The 17,835-nt window shown below is 41.3% G+C and overlaps 1 protein-coding gene across 4 annotated transcripts in view; it reads right to left on the bottom strand.

The window, feature by feature from the left end:
- Positions 1-960: 960 nt before the first annotated feature.
- The window catches only part of SMPX (small muscle protein X-linked), a 57,563-nt gene continuing 40,688 nt past the window's right edge, over positions 961-17,835 (bottom strand). For all 4 annotated transcript variants that reach the window (XM_084791144.1, XM_084791146.1, XM_084791145.1 and 1 more), the window contains exon 5: positions 961-1,389. The gene's annotated coding sequence lies outside the window, so the exon portion shown is untranslated. The remainder of the gene's footprint in view (positions 1,390-17,835) is intronic.

Here is a 17,835-nt window from a genome sequence, read left to right as displayed (position 1 = left end):
ACATACTGTTTAGAACCTCATGTGCTTACAGAAGATACGCTGACACAGTTTGATTGATGTTCACTACCCAGTATACGTGAACTAAATTTAGATGGCCAAGATAGACCACAGTCTAGCAAAACACCTGGGAGCCCAAGTAAGTAGGAGCCAACTAGATCACAATCGATCTTTCTTTCAGAAAATAAACTCTGTGGAATGGAAACACAAGGCAGTCTTTTCCACATGTGACATTCAGGAGTGCACTGGACTTTTTGACAATGACTTCTTCTGAAGCAACTATTAAAATTATTCAAGTCCAGAAATATTGTTAAGGTCTGTGCGTAACGGGTAAAGGGGGACACACTTGATTTTCACGTAGTCTGGTGTTTGATAATCTGGTCCTTCGCTGTGAGGTCGTTCACATGTTTCTTTTGTGGTTATGGTAGGAATAAGCCTTAATTAAATTGACACCCCCTTTCTGGGACAGGGCCGCCTTGAGATGTAGCCCAGGCTGGCTTTAACCTAGTGTTCCTCCTGCCTTAGCTCACAAATGTTGGTATTATAGGCCTGTACTGCAGTGCAGGTGAATCTCCATCATGGCAAAACATACATTTTGGCCTCCTTTGCACAGCTGTCATGTGATCAGCTCCTCTCTTCTGTTCCTGTCACTCAGCTTTACTTTACTGGGTCTTAAAATGAACTCTGTTCTGTCTGGAATATGAGATTTCTGAGCCTTCATGAAATTAAAATGTACTCAGGTCATCCTCAGATGGGAAGTAACAGCCATACAAAATGACTCATGCAGTATTTAAGCTCATTTGCAATGATCAGCCAGCCATAGTGTTTCCCATGGTACCTCATAATTCAGAAGTCCCCACTTAGGCAATATGGGATTTGACTGCCTCATACATCATATTTTCTCTCTACTTTAGGGAACATGTAGCTATCTGAAAGTATGAAAATTAATTTAGTCTAGATACATATTTTATATTTACTCAAATATTTATTTGAACTCCATAAAAAGTTAATTGAGATAATTTAAAAGGTGAAGAACTAAAAGACATCTCAAATATTGACCAAAAGACTCTGGGAAGTAACTTAAAGAACTTAACATCAAAATCACTGCATGCACATTGCCATATCCTCCCTCCATAAAATCACATCTCTCCTCAAAACCACACTCCCCAGGTGGTAAATTCATGGGCTGATTTTCTCTGCAAGGTGCCAAAAATGTAGCTAAAGTGAGAAATGCAACCAACTAAAGGAAGAAATATAAATGTACAAACAGGATATTTTTCCTATAGTCTTGGGCATTCAGGAGGTTCATAATCATCATACAAATATATAAAATTTTTTTGGAGTTATGTTTATTTTAACCCATTCTTTGTCCCTTTAGGGCTTCACATCAACCTGTAAAAGAAAAGCAAACATATCATTAGTTTTTTCTCTCCTTAATTTTATTAAGATATGACTAACAAACAGAAACTATGTATTTACCATGAAATGTGATATTTTGATATATGCATACATCATGAAGTGATTAAATCAAGCTAATTAGCATCTATAACAACTCACACATTTTTGTGGTTAGAACAGTGACAATCTATCTTTTTTAAGACAATTTTCAAATATGTAATACATTATTAACAGTAGTCACCATCCTAGACAACATTCCTGCCATGTAGTTGACATTTTGTGCCTTCTCAACATTTTCTCATTCCTTCAGCCCATAGAAACCACCGTCCTGCAAACTCAATATTTAGATTTCACATACACGTGAGATTTTATAGTATCCTTCTTTCTGTATCTATCTTAGTTCATTTAGTGCAGTGTCCTCTACGTTTATTATTTGTTTTAGTTTTCATGAGATGTTATTAAGGACAGCTTAAATACGACTAGGATACTACTAGGATAAGTACAAGTCAATGAGATGTAATACCCCATTTTTACTTACAACTGCATCTCTCAATTCTAAGTATGCAATATGAACTGTGGAAAAGGGCAAAGTATAACCATCAACTTTGGGTCTAGTGATTCAAGTAATTGCAGACTCAATTAGGAAGGTGTCCTTGTAAAGAATTAAAGAGGTTATGCTGCCTTTAGGTCTATGACTTAGCAAAACCTAACCTGGTAAAAATTTACATTCATGACTCTAAAAAAAATTCACCCCTTTCTCTATGCATTTGTAAGTAAAAACAGGATCTCACAACTGATTTGACTTGTACTTATCATATTAGTCTTTAGTGATGACATTGTGTGTTTTACTTATGTGAATGGGACAAATTGTTTCTAAGTAGAATAGATGCCTTTATATTACCAGTGGCTGGGTTTTTTTTTTTTTAATTCTGCAGGCAAGGGTGAAGTGTCTGCTGGGGCAAAAACTACAGCTTGGTTATCTCCACAGCTCTTGTTTTCTTTTCAACTTCAAAAGTTGGTGAGGCAAGTTCTCTATTCCTCCCTCTCTCTTATAGCAGGTGGGAATCATGGCACCCTGGTATGGCCTGTGAGCCCTGAGGAGAAGAGTGTGGCTGACATCAGTTAGAAAGCTTTGCTTCCCAGCATGCAGCTATGGAGCTCACAGAGCCCTCCATGGCCCTGACATTTATACATGGTCATGTATGTGGGCTGAACTGTTCTCCTTGCTGAGCTAGATCTCAGAGAGCAAAGTCAATTGCTCAAAGCCTCCCAACTTCTAAGTGGAAAAAACTCGAGTTTTACCTTAAGTGTCCTGACTCTGGGGCTCTTTGCAATCTAACAAGAATGAGCTGGATGGCTTTGAACTAGAGGGGAAAGCTAGAAGCCATTAACGGTGGTAAAGCAAAATGGCCTCTTGAATTTCTGTAGAATTTGATTTTTTTTTAATTGCAGTAAAAACACAACATGAGCTCTACTTTCAACAAACGTTTAAGCATAAAATATGTTTGGTTTGGGTGAAATGTATAATAGATCGCTAAAGATAATTCATCTAGCTTAACTGAAATTGTATATCCATTAATGTATAATCACTTGTTTCTTCCTCCTGCCAGCCCCTAGCATGAGTCTTTGCTTTTATTGTTCAACTAGTTAGGTATGCCATATAACTGAAACCATATATTGTATGTCTTTCTGTGAATGGTATGTTTCATTTTACATAATGCAGCCTGGTTCATCCATGTCCTATAGTACAGAAATTCTAAGGCTGAATTGCATTCATTTGCATATTCACAGTAGATGTTTTGTTTTGTTTGTTTGTTTTATCTATTTCACTGTTAGATATTTAAGGGATTTTTTTTTCTTGCAACTTTCAAAAGTCACCCAGGGGAATTAAGATGCCACTTTTTTTCACTGCCCTGGATTTCTAGATGGCATGTAGTTCACTGACCAGTCACCTCACAAACTCACATTGGGGCACCATACTCTCTAACCATTCTTTTTCATACTACTACCCTCTGAGTTCATGGCACTATATGTGTACTACTTTTCCAACATGGTGAGGTCATCAAACTTCCTGCCCTTTGCTTAAAACTTTAGACTGATACCCCACCTCTCCATGCTTCTCCATGTGACCCACTGAATGGTGTAAGTCTGCTTATGTTCATCATCTCCTTCCCTTTGCATTCCCCACTATAACTCTCCTGCCATAGGCTATGACTTTCTCAAGAGTATGCACATACCCTGTGCATTTCCATTTACATCTGATTGTCTAACAACTGTACCCAACACAGGAACCTCAGGACTGATGAGTTGAACCACTGGAGAAATGAGAACTGAGTTACAGATAACATCACATTCTAGATGTGAGGCAGCAGGAATGAGCAAGGGGTCATAGAGTCAACAAACCAGGACTGATGATTTGATGTCCCCACTGTACTGTCACTTCTTCTCTAGACCCCAAACAGAGTCCCATCTTGACCAGAGCATGCTATATTCAATTTATTGCAGTGAGCACTGTGCTGGGTGACATATGGCCAGCCTTTCTAGCTAAGTGAGAGGTCCATGACAAGCTGACCTTGAAGCTAAACCATTTCTTGGACTTCTCTGAACAGCATAAAAGGGGTGATGATCCATAGCAAAATGTCACTGAAGCATATTCTATGAAGTGTAATTTCTCTTGGAGAAATGTCCAGACAGTAAAGCACTGCCTGCAACACAGAAATGGTACCATTTATATGACAGGCTTGATGTGGACTCTGATCACTAGGCATCTTCTCAGCTAACTGGAATTGTGGCTTTAATGAGAAATATTATTTAGGCAGCACTAGCCTTAAGGGAACGAGTCTCCTTTCCCTTACCCACTGTGCCTAAGAACCAAATCAGTCAGCAAAACCTTGGTTAAAGAGGGGGGTGTTGGGTCTGTGCAAAAAGCCTATAATTCGCATGAAAATAGACACAGAACTGATGGTAATAGCACCATTTTTTATTACCTATTATGTGCTAGACACTCCAGTTACTCCCCTCTGTCTACATATTGAACCTGGTTGTCCCTGTAGGAACCAGGCAGGAAGTAACAACAAGACAGTGGAAATACTGCATTTTTCTTATAGATCACTTTGTAGTGTACAGAGTCCCCTTTCCCATAGAATTTAAGAGGTCCTGTGAGCCCAGGCACAGAACTCTGCTAGTAGATAAGGTCAAACATAATCATCCATGGTTTACAAAGTTCCCAAAGGAGTAGAGTCATGGGACTCACTGTGTGCTGGGAAAACCTGACAGATACCAGAATACAAAAAGTCAGGAATCCAGGGACCAGGACTCTCTTCTCTGAGTCAGGGCTCTAATTTAGAAATGGAATCAATGGGAAGATATCTAGAGCTAAAAATGCTCATGCTGTAAAGCACACTTGTTTGTCAGGGTGGTGGAATGCAAGTATGTTGGGCAATTGCCAGGACCAGGATGCTTTGCCGCCTAGACTACAGTTGTCAGTGATTCTGCTGTGTCCTAGCCTCATGAAGGGAAAGTAAAGCGCCCTGCTGAAAAGTCACTTAAAGATTACCCAACAGGTTTTTTTCTTCCTGAAAGTTAAAAGCAAGAAAGAAGCCCAACCTCCAGCTTCCCTTTGAGCATGGCACATTTTGCCTGGTACAAGATATCTACCAAACATCTCCTGTGTGTCACTCTATGTCCAGGCTGAGCATCATGTGGTGTTTACGCCTCATCACGACCCATTTATAGCTGACTTACTCATAGTCACTGTGATCCAACATACATCATACGGGAAAAGGAGTCCACTCAACACTTGTCTGCATTTGCTCCTTTAACCACATACTCTGCAGGTGGTACAGCAATTACTCCCTCCTATGTGGTGCTAAATCATAGAGCCATAAACACAATGACACTCGAGAGTAGTCACATTCAGAGACAGGCAGTGCCTTGGGCTCTGGTTTCATTTTCAATGGCCAATTGTACACTCAGAGCATAGTGGTTCGAGCTTTAATGTTCATTGGGAGTTCGTAGAAATAAGACAAGGTTCTGGCATTTGTGGAGCCTTCTAGAGTTTACAAGGCACATTCACACACATTATCCTATGTAGTCATCATGATCACACCATGAGGACAGTAGTGCAAGCTACAACAGTAGCATGTAAGGGACACCACAGGTTCACAGTCAAAGAGGAAGGCATGTACCAATTATAAGGTTATCTGGGAAACCCCAGTCCCAGGAGTCAATTTTTTATCCAAAATAAATATTCATAAAGTCAGTGAAACAAAATTCTAAGTCAAATATTAGAAGCATTTTGCTAAAGTATGTGGTAAAATCTTCTCTAACAAAGAAGAGCTCAATAACCTCTAGTGGTGGACAAAAATGATACGTTTAAGGCACTGCTGTCTCAACAAAGATTTATCCAAAGATGAAAAAAGCCTTCTATACTATATATGCCTTAACTTCCTAGAGCTAGACACAATGGTGTTTATATCAGAGACACACAGAATCCTCCTTCCTACAGCTGCCAAATAATACTCTGTGGCAATCATAGGTTCTAGAAAAAGCCAAATGGATAGCCTATGACTTGACATGTAATTAATGGAAAATATGTAAAAAAAATGCATGCATGAGTGCATGGCCAAACCCTGTATTGTTCTAGAGAGCACCTTAAAACTGATTGACTCTCCTACATAATCTTTAAAGTTCAAGGGTCAGAAAAAGATGTTCATGGAAAGGAAAATCATCAGATTTTAAAGGGCTCATTTAGAGGCTATTGTAAATCATTCCTAAGTTGTAGGCATATTTTTAAACTCAAAACAGGATCTCAAAGTTGACTGTACACTAGAATCACCTGGAGATTTGTTTGTAACCTCAAAGCCCAGATTGCTCCTGAGCAATTACACCAGACTCTCTAGGGGTGCAATCAGTAGTTTTTACAGTTTCCTACATATTCTGATGTGAAGCCGAGGTTGACAAGCACAGGTCTAGAAGGGCTCCTCACATATAAATTTCTAGATGCCCCAGGGATCTTATTAAACTGCAGGTTCTGACTCTGTGAGGTCTGGGGATGGAGCTCAAACTTCTTTATGTCCTTCACCTTCCTTAGGGGGGTGCTGTTGTTCCATGGGTCATACATGGACAACAAAGAGTCTACAGAGGTGATTCTGACCAGGGCTTGCCAGCTCACCATGCTGACATATGAAGGCATATTTAGTTATTACAACCAGGAAGAAGGGGAGCCAATGATATAAGCAGGCTTCCTTGAGCAATCACCACAGCAGAGTTCTTTGGCCTCAAACTCAACAGTAAGGAGGAAGAAAAACCCAGGTCTAGAGAGATCTGTTTCTGGTGAAAGAAAACGCTTCCAAATTTGAGCCAGAACAGAGCGTTTGGTCTCTGGTGTAATAAAGGGTTTCTTCTGGGAAGCACTGCCAATAAAACCTGAGAGATTTTCTGATAAACTTAATGAGATTAAGAGTCCCTTCTGGGAAATTAGATTTACCTGCTTTGCTAAATTTGCCTTGTAACAGAGTTTAATGACCACTTGTTCCTGGGCTCACAATGTTTGCTAGCCCCATTTTTTTCTTATTCCAAGATTTTAACAGAATTTCTGAAGCCCCTTTAAGACTCTGAAATAACGCTTTGATGAATGCTTGCAATCAATGCATCAGAAAAACTGCTTTAACACCCTTACCTCAACCTATCTCCAAGCTGGTTACCAAGCAAACTGCTGACTATAGATTTGGACATGTTTTCTGTGTGCCTTTTGTGGAAACCAAACCCAGCCTTCATACCCCAGCTCTCCTGCTTTCTACCTGTGCACCATGGACAAGTTACTTCACAATGAGAGCCCCAGTGTGGTTTTTTTTTAATTGATAGAAAGATCATAGTGTCATTCTCATATGATGACTGTGAGGATAAGACATTAAGGCAGTTAGCAGACTGCCTCCCACATAGCGCGAACTATTCTCAAGGATCCACATAAAGCTTATAAATCAAACACATCCTTCTTCCTCAGTGTTCCAAGCAAGATTTTTAGTCTGTGTCATCTTAGCTTCAAGCTCTTAATGGTGTTGATGGTTGCAAGAGATCTAAATGTACTGAGAGGAAAATTGGAAGGAGTTTGCTGAGGACTTGACAGCCATCAAGATGGCTCAGCTGTTATGCACACCTGTTGACCTGAGTTCAATCTCCCAGAACACACATGCTGGAAGGACAGAACAGATAACTGAAAGTTGTCCTTTGATCTCCACACGGATGCCATGGAATGTGCCTACACATACATGTGTACTCTCCTACACACACACACACACACACACACACACACACACACACACACACACACACCAGCACCACCACCACCACAACAACAACAACAATAATAGTAGTAGTAGTGACAAATAAAGTAAAATTATATTTTAAAAAAGAAATGAGTTGGCTAAGACAGTTACAGGAAAAAAGAAGGGCATAAGAACTCAGTAGAGGGGCCAGGCATGGTGGCCCATGCCTTTAATGCCAGCACTCAGGAGGCAGAGGCAGGTGGATCTCTGTGAGTTCAAGGCCAGCCTGGTCTACAAAGGGAGTCCAGGACAGCCAAGGCTACACAGAGAAATCCTGTCTCGAAAAACAACAACAACAACAACAACAAAGAACACAGTAGAAAACTGGATTTCTCAGGGAAAAGCATTTCTATTCCAGATCTCCTAATTCCATGGAAGGCTGAAGAAAATTCTCATGGGTCATGGAAATATTACTCGAAGTAGTAAATATAAGACAGCTCCTAATTGACCTGATTCTTGAGAACACAGTTAGAATTAATACTGAGCACTCACCTGTCACTTCAAAGTATTTTGTAGGCTGGGGTAGATTTGACTTTAAATAACATAGAAATGGACAGACTCTTGGGTCCTGTGGCTTAATTTTGAACAGGGGAAATAAGCCTTGTGCAAGAGACAAATCCATTCCTAATGATTTAACCATTAATAAAACCCTGCTATAAATGGAACCTGAGAGGAAAGGTAGCTTGTCAAGAGGGTAAAGGAGGCAGCCCCATTAGATAAAATAGGTCAGGCAGTGAGGAAGGTGTCATGTCTCCTGACTAGATAAGTTGATCAAGGATGACAGTCCTTGTCAGTTTTGAACTGACTTAAAAAGGATAGAATATAGAAAGGGTTTCTTTCTTGTTTCCTCTCTTAGAAGATATATGTCTCAAATAGGATCTTGGAGAGAACTGATAATATTTATCACAGCTTTGAGTTTGTGCTTAAAACCTGTATATATGTGGGTGTAAATGTGTTTTTATGTTTTCCGAAATACGTTTTACAGGAAAAACTGCTCTGCTTCTTGCAGAGAGTTCTTAGAGCTAGACTGTCATTTTGGTTTTACTGTTTTTGCCCTCAGAAATCAAAACAGAGGGGAAAGACTGCAAAGGGAACAAGTTTAAAAGGATGAAGAAAAGTTAAAATCTCTCTCACATGTAAAAAATTTGAGTTCCTGTTGACTCCCCCTCTGAGTACCTGCTCCCTAAAAATTCAAATCATGAAGAGTCATATCCCCTAGTGCTCAGAGCCTGCATTTGTTTAGATAGAGTTTATAGTGGTTTTTGTCTGCAGGGAGCATCAGGAAAGTGGCTTCAGGCTTAAAAATAATCTTTCCCATCTTCACAAAGATAACCAGAATTTAGTGTTTCAAGTACGTACACGAAATAGTAAACTAGACATAGTGGCACATGTTTATAATCCTGGGACTTTGGAGGTAGAGTGGCCATCATAGTTTGAGGCCGACCTGGTCTACATAGCAAATTTCAACACAAAGCTCAGGACTATAGAGTAGCACCCTATCTCAAAAGGAGAAAGAGGTGTAGGAGGAGGGGGAAGGGGAGGAGGAAGAAGAAAAAGGAGTCAGGAGGAGAGAGGAGGAAGAAGGAGAAGAAGAGAAGGGGAGAAGGAAGAAGAGGGGTCGAGGAAAGCAAGGATGAGGAAAAGGAAGGAGAGCAATTGGAAAAGGAGAAGGAAGGATAAGGGACGAGGGCAAAGGGGAGAAAAAGAAGGAGGAAGAGGGAAGAGGAGGATGGAGAAAAAGTAGGAAGAAGGAAGAAGAGGACAAGTAGTTCTTGGTGAAGTTGTAGTGATGGTAAGGAATTATAGGGATAAAAGCACAGCAAATATGTTACTGTATATATAAGATATAGCAAATATCTATAATGGCTTTGGGGAAACTTCTCTAGAAATGTTTTGTCCCTCCCCCTTCTCTCGAAAAAAAATCCCCCAAATAATCCCCAAAAGTACATTACAAAAGTGACAGAGTGTGACTTGCATCACTAGATCACAAAAGATTTCTCTTGCTTGGATCGCATGTTCTGTGGCAAGCCAGTTGTCATGATAGTAAAGCAGCCCAATGGGTGAGGCCCCCAGGGAAGAGACCACAACCTACTGATAATAGTCATCAACAGCTACCCAACAATGTGAGTGAGCACCCAGGGACTGGACCTTGCAGTCTTGCCAAGACATTGTTCCAGCTAATATCTTGACTACACTCTGTGGGAATCACTTACCTCAGGCCCTTCTGAATGACTTTCATACGTATTGTTTTTGAAAGTTTCTAAACTTTGTGGTAAGTAGTTCCACAGTAATAAATAGCTAATAGAATTTCCCCTCCCTTCTCTCCTCTCAGTCAGTCCCTCCCCACTCCTGCTCCTATCATCCCCATCCACTTAGCCTTAGCTAAGTCCAGTTATATTTTCTATCATTGGATAAGTATTATTGATAAGAATCATGAAAAGTCGATGTCGCATCTGATGGCCAGAAGCATAATCTTAGTTTTAGGATAGAATGATAATGGCTTTGGGCATTTTTTGAAAGTATAGTAAAAGAAGAGTCAAAGTTTATAGAATCAGCATTTCCAAAACAGATAACAATTTAGTCTTGTGCGAATCAACTAACCAGTGCTTATAGGGGCTCGCGAAGACTGAAGTGGCAATCATGGAGCCCACATAGGGCTAGGCCCTCTGCTTACATGCTGTTTATTTAGCTTGGGGTTATGTGGGACTCAGTCCAGTGGGAATGGGACTATTTCTGACTCTTTACTGCTTTGGGGACCTTTTTTCTCTTACTGGGTTGCCTCCTCCAGCTTTAACACAGGGAAGGTACTTAGTCTTACTGCAACTTGATATGTCATGGCTGATTGATTGGGGAAGGGAGCTGCCCTTTTCTGAAGAGAAACAGAGGAAGAGTGGATGGGATCAGGAGAAGGGAAGTGGGGAGAGGAAACTGCTGTCAGAATGTAAAAATAATAATAACTTTAAAAGGGAAAATATTCTCTAAAAGGAAGAAATTAGGAAGGAAGGAAGGAAGGAAGGAACAGAGGAAGGGAGAGAGAGAGGGAGGGAGGCGAGGGAGGGAAGGAGGGAGACCCAGAACTGGGTGGTAGTGCTGCATGCCTTTAACTCCAACACTTGGGAGGCAGAGCCAAGAGAATCTCTGTGAGTTCAAGACTAGCCTGGTCTACAGAGTGAGTTCTAAGACAGCAAGGGCTACACAGAGAAACCTTGCCTTGAAAAACCAGGAAAAATATATTCCAATGAGATAAGTACTTTGTTAGAAGGAAATGGGTTTGGATAAGGCTTGAAAGGTGCCAGGTTTGTAGTTAAACCCAAGTGATTCTCCATGGAAAGGGACATAATCTGGAAAGCAGAGAGTATAGAGAGGACCTAGGCGTAGGTGTGGGTCTTGGGTTTTGATTGGAAGAAGTGACACTGGTGGTCCTTTCACCTGTGAGGCTGTGGCTCTGCAAGCACCACTGGAGAGACATGCAACACAGTGGTGAGGAAGCACAGCATGCCTGTGAGAACTGGGATTACTTCAGCTCCCTTTTAAGCACAATCCACCTATTGTTTGGATCCCTACGCCACTCTGGATGGTTTAATATCTTTCTCCATGCCTTATCCTGAGAATAAGCCATGGCTCACCAGTGAGTCACTATATACATAAGTATGCATCTATGCCAGGAAAGTGTGGTTGTTTTTCACATCTGGAGACTTTCATCCCAACAGCCTTGATAGTCAGCCAAAGAAGCACTTTCCAAATTCAGAACAACTTTAGTCGGATTGTGAAGAGAGGATGTGATAAACATCCTCTAACTCAGTTTTTCCCAGACAAGCATCAGAATCAGCTTTTGATCCACCTACCGCCACCGCTCCCCCGCCCCCCCCCCCACACACACAAAGAGGTGGTTGGTAACCAGGCAGGTCTCCAAGACTCTAATGTACAGTCAGTAACACAGACCAAGGCTCCAAATGGATCTAGCATTTTGCTCTAATGTAAAGATAATTAGAATAAAAATAAGTGGTTCTTCCCAGAGCCCAAGCCTGAACAACTCAATTGTACAAAAATCAACTTCCGTTCTTATGTCATAATATTTTTAAATAAGCTAATAAAGCTGTCTGTCACTCATCCAAGTAGCTGTGAACCTTTGGTTCTGTCTACTCTTGGACATTAAAAGTGTTCAAAGTTAGAGCCTCCTTTCTCTATTACTTCCACAACTTTGACATCCATAAAAGCATGTTTGAATGAAGATTATCAAACTGAGCGCCTTTGTATTATTGCATACCTAGAACTTGACAAAACCTTCATTAGAAATGTTTTCATATAGCACTGGGGAATGATTTAGTCAGTAAAGTTTCTGTTGCACATGCCTGAGGGCCGGAGATACCCAGTACCCACATAAAAGACTGGCATAGCTGTAACCCTGGCACTGGAAACAGGAGGAAGCAGAGATGGGTAGACCCTTTGAGCTCATTATCTAGCCAGTCTAGTGGCATGAATGAGCTCCAGGTTGAATGAGAAACCTGTATCAAAGGATCAAGGAGAGGGATCAAGGAAGGCAGCCAATCTGACCTCTGACCTCCAGAAGTACTTGCACACACCTGTGCAAACAGCACACATATTTAAGACATATTTTCATAGAGGTTGCAAAAATGATTTCTCATCTTTTTAATTGTGTCATCCAGAGATTTTTCTATATTATTTCTTACAAATGCATATAGATCTAGAACATTGCTCAGAATTTTAGAAAGAAAAGGTAGTGGCATACTGAACCCTGATTTGCCAACCTCTGATCTATATAACACTGTCATCACTTAATAAACATTTGTAGAAATTAAGATTGTATCTATGAGTCTAAGTGGCAAGTAGATAGATCCATAACATTGGCAGAAGTCCTTACTGATTATATGAGGGCTGTCTCTTGTGATATCCAAAGCCTATTAAACCACATGGGACTTGTCTTATCTGCCACACGGAAAGCCTGCTTAGGATATGATTGAGTACTGCAAAGCTTTAATCCTAGATGCCTACTGTCTAGTGCCACATTGAGGCAAATCATGTATCTGCTCTGTCCCTTTGTTTTCTCACTTATACAACAGCATCTTTACATGCATTTTTTTATTTGAGTCTCATGTGTGCTTAGAACAGAGCCTGATCATCACAAACACTATAATGAGAATTTGTGATTACTGTTTTACTGTTTTACTGATTTGTAGTTTATCTGAATTTCAGTAAGGAAGTCTGGCCAAGTTTCTTACTACTCATTTGAATATTGGCTATAAAACTGGGGTGGGTGGAGGAATAGGCTTGTTGTATGTCAGTGGCTCTCTCCAAATGTAATCCTCAAGCTACCAGCAGCAGCAACAGTGACCACCATGGAAACTTGTCACAAATACACATTCTGGGAGCCCTTCCAGAACTATTGCAGCAGGAACACTAAGGTTTTATCCCAGAAGTCTGAGACTCAGCAATCCTTCCAGATAATTTTACCATTAAAGTTTGAAGGACTGTTTGGGAGAAGGAAGGAAATTTGTGCAGAGAGGGCATATGTGAGAAGGGAGTAAGGAGAAATTGTAAGCTAAGTATAGTATTGCATATGTATAAAGATGTCACAATGAAACCCATGATTTTGTATGCTAACTTACCAAATATAGTTTTGATTGAAAACCCATCATTCTCATCTAAGAGTTTTCCTCATACTCCAATCCCCCTGCCAAGAATGCTGTCCTTGGTGCTGCCATGGTCCCCGTTCTCCTCCAGATCTCAGTTAAAAATAGGAAAAAGGCTTGCTTCTTGAATTGGCAGGCCATCCATGCAAAGTCAGCCAGGAAGAATAACTACACTATTGGATTCTAGAATCTAAACCTGCAATGATCTCGGCAGGTTGGAAGTGTCTGCCAAAATTCCCAGAGCTGTTTTGATTTTTAATGGAGACAGCTTTGTATTTTACCTAACTCAAGTTTCTTGGCATTTCACCTCCTACGTGCTCAGTAAGGCTGTCAGTAGTGAGGCTTGGCTACAGGCTCTATGGCCCTAGTTCAGACCATAATAAGGACTGCAGAACGGCAGCAGATTATGCAAAGTTGACCTGTAGTGCAAGAGGTGACTACCTCTTGATATTTCAGAATCTGATCACCTAGTGAGAAAGCATACCACCCCGGAGAGAAAACCCAGCATGGACTAAGCTATGAAAGGATCACAGGGGAAGGATGTGTTTAGGGGGTTCCAGAAGAGCTGTGATATAGTTGCATTTACCATCCCTATTGGTCTAAAGAATTATCAGCCATCTGGACTCATTTGGGCCATGAGCTCCTCTTCCTACCCACCAGGGGCTAGGAACCTGATGAGTTGGTGGAGTGGTGGGCTCCTGGCAGTGGAAGCAGCCCTATAATTGGCTCCTTATTGAATTGGATTTGGCACAACATGACTTCCAGGCTCTCTGCCTCCTGACAGGTAATAAGAAGCGAGCATTGTATATGATGCTGCAGGGAATCTAAGACACCTTTCTTGTCTGATGATGATGATGGAAAGCTTTCCAGAATTGTTCTCTTATTGAATGCCGATTTAGGGCATTTTGAAGTAAAGTTTCCCCCAGAGCTGTTGTTTTCTACCTAGTACTTCTAATATTAAGACATTCAGCCTAATTTCCGTAATTCTAGATGTTCTGTGTCTGCGTGTGTGTGTGTGTGTGTGTGTCTGTATTGCTTTGGTGCTTGCATGTGAATAAACACTGTGCTAAAGTATGTTTTTTTCATATTTTACATTTATTTGTATGTATGTGTGTGTGTGAACAAACACACCACAGTTCACATAAGGCAGTTAGAAGGCAACTTTAGGGGATTGGTTCTTTTCTTCTACCATATAAGTCCTGGGGACTGAACTCAAGTTGTCAGGCTTGGTGGTAAGTGTCTTTATTCACTGAGTCATCTCACTGGCAAAATTATAGTTATTTTTAACTTGGCGTCAATGTGTGTTGCTCAGTGATGGGGACATTTGCAAAGTCCTAGGTCTAGTCACCAGCGCTAGACACAGGATGCAAGAAAACACTAAATATGGGTAGAAATTGATATTGTACATTTCTTTTTCATGACAGAACATATTGGTGACAAAGAATTATTACCCCTATTGATATGAACTTAAATAGATGTACTTCATAACCAGGCTTAAATTTTCTCTTTCTCTCGTGGGAAATGACAACACATCCCACAATCTTCCACCCTGTGAAGCTGGAAGTCACATAGAACTGAATTGCAAATCCAGTTCCTGTCTGACTGATCTTACAGCACCGATGAGAGGCTTGAAACAGAGTGAACATGGAAATACTTTTGAATTCTCAAAATCAAAATTGCTAATGTGATTTCTACTGCTAGATCCTAGTTAAAAGATGTGATTTACATTTTTCTATAAAACCCTTAACGACTCTCTTTTTTAAATCGCTTGCTTATGATATGTCCTTAAGCAGCAATTTCACAAAGTCTGTAGGTTCCCATATTATTTAGCACCTGTATTTATTAGTGACTGCTTGCCTGTTTCCCTTTTATTGCAATGGAGACATCACTTAATTGCCAAATTAATTCACAGAGAGAGGGGAAACCCCAACCCCCGGTAGAACACTAATTGGGTGTTAGGTTAGGGCAGGATGTAACAGAGAAAACAAACCAGGGTCTGTCTGGATGTTCAGACTGACATGACTCTCATTTCATTTCCTGGACCAGACTTCAATACTACAAAGTTGTTGCATGAAAGATTACTGAAATATGTGAGATGCCTCTGTCTACCTTACCAGGTCTATCAAAAAATACTCAGAAAGTGGTATATCACACTCCTCAACTTTTCTTTTACATCAAAGAGACAGCAGCTCAACCCCTAGATGTTCCTAACACCGATTCTCTTTTGGGGGAAAAAATCCAAAAATTGAAAACTGGGAGAAGAAGAGAAAAATCCCTTGAAGTTTCCAATATAAAATGAAAGTGCTCTAGTGAAATGCTGGTAATGCCATCTGGAGAAAAGGATTTTGGAAAACTGCCACTGAGCAGGTTTTGAAAACTGGAGCCACAATGCCTCCTCCAGGAGAAAGAGAACACTTGCAGGCTGGAAAATCATCTCATGGACAACAGAGGCTATGGCAAAGCCAAGTAGGAGGTGTCTGAGAAGCAAGTCCCTAGGGAGGCTGGGGGAACCTCTGGGTGAGCTCAGATTAGTCACAGATAATTAGTGCCTTTTCATTTTCAGCACACTTTCTTCCAGATCACTACAGAAATAGACTAAGCTACTCTTTAGAGGGCAATTTATTTAAAAGCCAAACAATTCCCAGCTTTAGAAACCAGGGGCGGAGTACATGGACAGTGAAAGGAATGACCGTTTTCTCAATGCTTGTTTGTCTCCGGTGGCCCGTCTGAAACACCTCGCTGTCAATACGGCTCCACGGTTTGTATTCCTGTTTGTCGATTTGGTTCAGAGTAGCCATGGAATCACGATACAGCATAAGTGGAAATGGAGTACAAGTGTGCCTCACGCTTTCCAGAACATCTAGTGACTTCCATCGAAAGGGAAAATCTGTGGTGGCAAGTCTGTCCATCCATCTTGGGCAATGGCAACTGACTGCTCTAATCACCCCAAACACTCTTTACTGATTCAGACTCAAAAACCTTGTTTCTTCATTTCCCCTCTGAGCAAATGTCCATTCTCATATCTGCACCCAATGATTCCGATTTCTTGACTTCTACTTCTAGAGTAGTCGTGTCTGACACAGTAGACGCACACATAGTTGAATTTCTTTCCTGGTCAAGTGTGGTTCATAGTGCATTTTGAATGGAGAAGGTAAATCAGGGTATCCAACAGGGTAAATTCTACTCAGCCCATGGACAAAATGATTATGAAACGAAAATGGAGTCTGAGCAAAAGAATGTTTGAACACTGGGCATTTAGTAAACATGCCAGACAAGTTTTTAGGAATAATCTCTGGAACTAAAGGCCAGGCAAGTTTTGTACAATTTGAGAGTCAGGCAAGATCTAGATAGTAAGAGGCTTGCCAAGAATTCAGATGCCCCCCCCCCCCACTGCATCAAGGGCAGGTCTTCCATGAAAGCAAGGAAGTTATCCCTGGCCCTCCAACAGAAGGCCGCCAATGACTTGCTGGCACTAGGGCATGCTTGCTCTTTGCTGTTTTCCAGCAGTCAAGAAGAATTGTGAGCTGCCTTGGTGCCACCTGCCTGGATGAAAAGAGACTCTAATTTGTCGACTGCTTAATAGAAAATTCACTCAGTGGGAAGCCAATTGACCATCCCTGCCTGGGATTAAACCAGCTACCACCTCACCATCTGCATAAAGATATAAACCAGAGCATGTGGATTGATGAGTTCACAGGCAGAGGACACTGGCAAGGGAGCACAAGTAAGTCTGCAAGTCTTGATTTTCTGCGAGTCTTGATTTGCTCCTCGTGATTCCTTCTCAAATGCCACAGCATGTGTGGGGAGTTGAAACGAGCAGCTTTGTCACGAAGCAGCCAAGTCTGATTAGACAGCCCGGAATTCACTTTCCTAGTTTTCTGCGTGGGCTGCACACAGCGTGAGAGGGGATGAGAGGCAGGGCTTCATGGCTGGAAGACAGCTTTACTTGTGCACAACACAGCCCCGCCTGACAAGCCCTTGCTCATCCTAGGAGCTAAGGAGGGCTCTGCAGAGGCCTGGCTTTCCTCCACAGCAGCTGTGTCGACCCTGGCCAGGGCCACACCAAGTCCCTGGGGTCAAAATCTTCTTCTACTGTCTCCTCTCCTTCCCCATGCACTCCTTTCCCTTTCTTTCCTTTCCCTTTCAGTCTCCTCTCTCTGTCTTTCATGCTTTCGCTCACATTTTACAGGCATTAACCATTCCTTTTCCCTGAGACCTTTAAGGAAAAGCAAATTTCTGTATATTCATACAACATTTCACCTATTAAACTAGGAACTGGACTGCATGCTCTAATCCCAAGTATCTGACTGGCCCTGAACCTGGGGGATCCTTTACAGTTACTAAATGCTGACTGATTGAATGAATGGGTGAACATACAAGCAAAGAAACAAATAAGCCAGCATGTGAGAGTTGTGGCTCAGTGCCCCTCTTGGTGGGAGGGAGCAGTTTCTGCAGTCTTGTAG

The sequence above is a fragment of the Acomys minous genome (genome assembly GCF_964271855.1).
Source record: "Acomys minous genome assembly, chromosome: 7".
NCBI classification, from domain to species: domain Eukaryota; kingdom Metazoa; phylum Chordata; class Mammalia; order Rodentia; family Muridae; genus Acomys; species Acomys minous.
The sequence above is the reverse complement of the archived record's forward strand: the minus strand, read 5'-3'. Positions and strand labels throughout refer to the sequence as shown.